This window comes from Ctenopharyngodon idella, chromosome 10 (genome assembly GCF_019924925.1).
Source record: "Ctenopharyngodon idella isolate HZGC_01 chromosome 10, HZGC01, whole genome shotgun sequence".
NCBI lineage: Eukaryota > Metazoa > Chordata > Actinopteri > Cypriniformes > Xenocyprididae > Ctenopharyngodon > Ctenopharyngodon idella.
In genome coordinates, this window is record NC_067229.1 from 27,458,498 (window position 1) to 27,465,175 (window position 6,678).

Sequence of the window (6,678 nt, forward strand, 5' to 3'; positions counted from 1 at the left end):
CACACAAATCTGCAGTGTTTAGTTAGACATGTCAAAGGAGTGGCTTTGATGCAGAGAGACGACTTTGATATGCACACTCCTTGAAAGTTACCTTGGATGAGACACATATATTCTTCCCACGAACACAAATCTCTTGACTTTGGGTCTCCACAAACATCGCCTTTGTACTCTCTGCCTCCCATTTATCTAGAGACAAGACAACAAAAAGCTCCTCCTGTCTTCAAACTTTCATCTGCAGAACTTCAAAGAGGATCATACCTGAGACGCAGAAGAGGTAGAATGATCATCAAAGTGTAGAATACGCCACTTGTAGTGCGTGTACTTGGTTATCTGATCTGAAGAATGGTTGTTACTGCCATGAGAACCTGTCGTCGATAGAAACAGAGAGCCTGACGTCACTAATCTCAGAGGTCTCATCGGTTTTTGATTATTGATTATAAACCTCAGAAAACTTGAACTGGATCCATTGCACTTTTTTTCATATTTAGTGAGATTTACACTATTAGATTTCACATGACAGCACTAATCGGTATTTATGAATCGCTAAATTATTCACCTAATCCAAGTGCACTTTTTGTTTTCGGTCTTAAAAAAAAAAAATGCCATAACTATTTCGGTGTGAGACACAGCAAACGATTCAGTATGCGATTGAACTGTCCGAATGAATCAAACTTAATTGCGACCAATTTCAGACCTTTTTGCAAACCTGTTTGACCGATTAGATATGGAAGAACCGATACAAAAGACAGATTCATTTGCGAATCTGCCCTAGTGAAAAGTAATATACCAAAATGTGAAATATATTTGTTTTATGCTAAGTATACTACAAATACATTTACATATTTATGTACTTAATATAAATATCCTGCAATTGTACCTTTGTTATACGAAATTGGTATACTTAAAGTCTGCTAAATTGGAACAACTAATATTGTACTTAATGAACTTGTGATATAGTGATATTAAAACATATTTTAGGCTTAATATTAAAAAAAATGTGTATTGTGTAATAAAGAAGTTATAAATTAATAATATAATAAAGTTTATTTAGTCTCAAGCAATGTCAGTAAATATGTTAATAGATTTGTACTATACTCAGTATGAAATATATGTATTTTAAATACATTTTGGTATGTTTTTTCACTAGAGTGGCCTCACTAGTTCTGATTCTAAACAGCTTATCGAAAACACAACATGACTGCTGAAATTGTATCAGGGAAAATATGATTTTCTTTAAGAGAATAATATGGGGGGCGCAATAGATGCAGTGTCTGTATTTATGGTAAATTTGTTGAAATTAATGATCCCCCCCCCACCCCCCCATTTATATTAAAACCAGCTAAGCTGCATCTACAAAATACAATAGTATTGTACAAGTGTACAACTTACAGCACCTTCATAAATTGAATAAAATCAAAGCCAACTTTTATTACATTTTACACAAGTGCAGTACGATTATGTGTGTTTTTCAGACATTTCAGTGTGGATGAGCAACATTTGGAAAACACCAGATAGCTTTTTTTTTTAAACGAAAACAACATTTTAAAATGTATCCAGATTACTGTAGACATAGCTGTGAATGCAGCAGACTTGATAACGCACTAATGTGATTCTGAAAGCTGATTGGTTTCAATGGATAAATAGGGCATAGGGATGCTCACATCCGATTGGAATTCAACCTTCATGTAGCCTAATTTCTTTTTCAGCCACATTTTGGAGGGAAGCAAACAACATTGCGTCATTTGAATATCCATTCAGATTGGTCAGTTTGACGAGATCAGAGGCTTTATCCTGTCAGCTTCCTCTAACATTTGTGCACTAAGTAAAACTAATACCAAAAAAAAAAAAAGATGTTTGTTTGTGTTGCCTTTTATATATTATTAATTATTTATCACTTGTATGAATAGTTTTGTGTTTTCATATTTTTTTATATGTAATTTTACAAGGCTAGAATTTCAAAAATAAATCAGAAATATCTGCTGAGTAGCACTCATGACTCATCTCTCACAAAAGGACCTATAATATCAGTAACAATATAAAAGCAGCGTTCCTGCAACCGTCAGATATTTCTGGTTGAGAGCACAGCATGTGACCTTTGTAGCAGCACAGACAGCTGTGTTGAAGTTTTTTTTTTACTCCATATGTTGAGATCATTAATCAACTGCTGAATGATGCTTTATATTATGAACATGAAATGATGCATATCACATTAAATGTCATTTAAATTCATGTTTTTCTGCTGACATGCTCTTAGGCACAGGTCATTAATCTAGTGACTATTGCAGGTCATTAGTTATCAGACTGTAAATTTAACAAGGCGTCCTGTTTTGCTGAAAATCACAGGTTTCTCAGCTTACTGGTATCATTCATATTACTATCAGCCATATGGCTTCAGGTGCTGCCTAGTATTAAAAAAAAACAAAAAAAAAAACACATGCAATTTCTTCTCAAAGAGGTAATATCTGTGTGTTTTGCTTAAGGGGAGAATTATGGAAATTGTTTGCTTTACAGTATTGTTTAATATTACATAATCTACAATATTAATTTCACTTCAGGTGATTTAAATCATATATTTGACATATTTGAGATCCAGTATAACATATATTTGAGATTCAGTATAACTCAAATAAACTACTTTATTAAACTATGTTTCATCTATGTTTTGTTTTTCAGTCTGAATATACCAGTCCTTTATTGTGATAGTGGTTGAAGCCATTATTAGTAATTCTTTTCTAACATACTTTTCTTAAGTGAAGTCACAAGAGGTCGCCTACACAAATGTAGCCATAGACTTGTAGTGTAACTGTCAACTAAATCAAAAATATGAACTTCATGATAAAATAACAATGATTATACATAGTATTACAAGCAGTGTTGGGGGGTAACGCATTACAAGTAACTTGAGTTATGTAATCAGATTTTTTTTTTTTTTCTCAATTAACTAGTAAAGTAACACATTACTTTTTCAATTTACAACAAAATAACTAAGTTACTTTTCAGATAAGTAACGCAAATTACTTTGTTTTCACATTTATTGACTGACAGCTCTCCTGTCCTCTTGTTGAGAGAAATAGGGTAAGTGTAGAGGTGTTGTGTACGCTGTGTAAACATGATAGTTATTGGAGTTTTAGACTAAATGTGAACATGCATTTACTCATCTCTCTTGCACAAAAACATTCAGTATTCCTCAAAATAAATAAAAACAGTGAAATGCAATCTCGGAATTTTATGCAAACCTGTAATAATTAAATATATTAAATTACACAAATATACTTTATGTATTTAATCTCACTTTATTAACCAATGTCTTTGCTGCTGACCTTCAATGATCCAATTCAACCATACTAATAAGCAAAAAATACTTTAGATTATATTTAGATTCTATTCTTCTTTAATCCAGAATGGCAGCACAGCTGAAAGGTTTGTTTGAGCTGCGCCCTCTACTGAACAGGCGTCAATATGCATTTCCTTGAGCCTGAGGGTTATTCATTTTACTTTTGGTGTGAAAGGGCCTTTATATTTGCCAAAAATAGAACTTTTTTGTTGTTGTTTAAAAAAAAACAAAAAAAAAACAAATAAAACAAGCAATCCCAGCCCAGGTGAGAAAAACGCAAACTTTTTTTAGGAAGTAACACGATATTGTAATGCATTACTTTTAAAAGTACCTTTCTCCAACATTGTTCACAAGTACAGTTAAAAAATAAACAAACAATAACAATAACCAAGGTAATAAGGCAATATAAAATAGAGATGCACCGCTTGACCGGCCTATTTTCAGCAATCCAGTCTCATGTCTTTCCGATTCCGAGCTGATTCGTTTTGTTGCCAGTGGCACAGGCAATAACGTCAGATGCACATTCCCGCTCTCTTCTCTCTGACAGCGTCACCGAAGTGACACACACCCGCCTGCTCTCTCTCACTCATCTCATTCACTCCGGTTAAACAGTGCTTGTATTGCACATAATTTTAGTCATGTTTCACGCTCACACCAAAAGCGTGCGCACCACTGATAGTGGTAAGTGGAACGCACAGGCCGCTTCTCAGTCTCAAACATCTTGTGAGTCACAAGTACAAAAATGAGTGGCTTACTGCGCTTAAGGTGGTCAAATACTTACAAAATTATGTCAAAATGCCCGTCTTGGCGAGCAATCAGTTAAACACAGTCAGTTTTGGAACGTTAAATAGTTGAGAAAGAGAACGCATGTTGTGTAACAGTATTTTGGGTCCGTGCATAAACTCTTAAAGTGACAGCAGACTAATATTCCTGCTCCTGTCTGTCATGTTAATCAAAGAACAAAAGACAAAGAAAATTACTTTCTGCTCTTGACTGAATAAGTTTTATAACTTTAATTGTAAGCATTAATTTGTATTTAATTTTTACAATGAAGACTATCCAGTGTTATTTTACATTTTATTACATTAATTTAAATTTTTATTTGTATATGCTATCAATTATAGTTTTTAAAGAAGAAAATCAGAATCGGAAAACATCAGTATTGGCAGATCACAATAACAAAAAAAATTTAAAATCGGAATCGGCCAAGGAAATTGCAATCGGTGCATCACTATTATAAAATGAATCTAGTTATAATTAACTTTAAAACATTGTCTAATACAACTTTAGAAAATACTTGAAATGTATAAATTGTCAAAGTATGAATTCTTAAATAATCAAAAAATGTTCACAAATTAGGTTTTAACTTTAACGTGCACTTGTATTTCATAGAGTATTGTGCATTTTACATGTTTTATTTTGATTGAAGAACAAATACTTGCAAGTACCACAAGTACCAGTATGTAAGTACCTTTTTGAGTCTTTGAATTTTAGAAAACCCTGCTGGTGGTATTTGATCAAGGCATGCCTTGCATCCAGATCACAGATTCTTCTGTTTGATCTTCAGAAGTCTGTATCCTCTATTATGTTTGTAATGGCTCTCTATACACTTTGTTACTGCTTTAGCTCTATAATCAGCTTAGTCTCAGTCAACAGGCTGCTTACGGTTCATTCACTGACAATTTAATGCATACCGCACACAAAAAAGGAAAGAGTTGATCAAAATCACCAGTTATAATCTGATTTCTACTGTATGAAAGTTTGTGTTTACAGAGTAACACATTGTTAGAACAAGCACTTCAGAGAAATTTGAGAAGCATTTAATGCTTGTAGCATCAGATTATTGTACATACAGGTGCTGGTCATATAATTAGAATATCATCAAAAAGTTGATTTATTTCACTAATTCCATTCAAAATGTGAAACTTTTATATTATATTCATTCATTACACACAGACTGATATATTTCAAATGTTTATTTCTTTTAATTTTGATGATTAGAACTGACAACTAAGGAAAATCCCAAATTCAGTATCTCAGAAAATTAGAATATTGTGAAAAGGTTCAATATTGAAGACACCTGGTGCCACACTCTAATCAGCTAATTAACTCAAAACACCTGCAAAGGCCTTTAAATGGTCTCTCAGTCTAGTTCTGTAGGCTACACAATCATGGGGAAGACTGCTGACTTGACAGTTGTCCAAAAGATGACAATTGACACCTTGCACAAGGAGGGCAAGACACAAAAGGTCATTGCAAAAGAGGCTGGCTGTTCACAGAGCTCTGTGTCCAAGCACATTAATGGAGAGGCGAAGGGAAGGAAAAGATGTGATAGAAAAAAGTGTACAAGCAATAGGGATAACCGCACCCTGGAGAGGATTGTGAAACAAAACCCATTCAAAAATGTGGGGGAGATTCACAAAGAGTGGACTGCAGCTGGAGTCAGTGCTTCAAGAACCACTACGCACAGACGTATGCAAGACATGGGTTTCAGCTGCCGCATTCCTTGTGTCAAGCCACTCTTGAACAACAGACAGCGTCAGAAGCGTCTCACCTGGGCTAAAGACAAAAAGGACTGGACTGCTGCTGAGTGGTCCAAAGTTATGTTCTCTGATGAAAGTAAATTTTGCATTTTCTTTGGAAATCAGGGTCCCAGAGTCTGGAGGAAGAGAGGAGAGGCACACAATCCACGTTGCTTGAGGTCCAGTGTAAAGTTTCCACAGTCAGTGATGGTTTGGGGTGCCATGTCATCTGCTGGTGTTGGTCCACTGTGTTTTCTGAGGTCCAAGGTCAACGCAGCCGTATACCAGGAAGTTTTAGAGCACTTCATGCTTCCTGCTGCTGACCAACTTTATGGAGATGCAGATTTCATTTTCCAACAGGACTTGGCACCTGCACACAGTGCCAAAGCTACCAGTACCTGGTTTAAGGACCATGGTATCCCTGTTCTTAATTGGCCAGCAAACTTGCCTGACCTTAACCCCACAGAAAATCTATGGGGTATTGTGAAGAGGAAGATGCGATATGCCAGACCCAACAATGCAGAAGAGCTGAAGGCCACTATCAGAGCAACCTGGGCTCTTATAACACCTGAGCAGTACCACAGATTGATCGACTCCATGTCATGTCACTTTGCTGCAGTAATTCAGGCAAAAGGAGCTCCAACTAAGTATTGAGTGCTGTACATGCTCATACTTTTCATGTTCATACTTTTCAGTTGGCCAAGATTTCTAAAAATCCTTTCTTTGTATTGGTCTTAAGTAATATTCTAATTTTCTGAGATACTGAATTTGGGATTTTCCTTAATTTTGATGATTATAACTGACAACTAAAAGAAATAAACA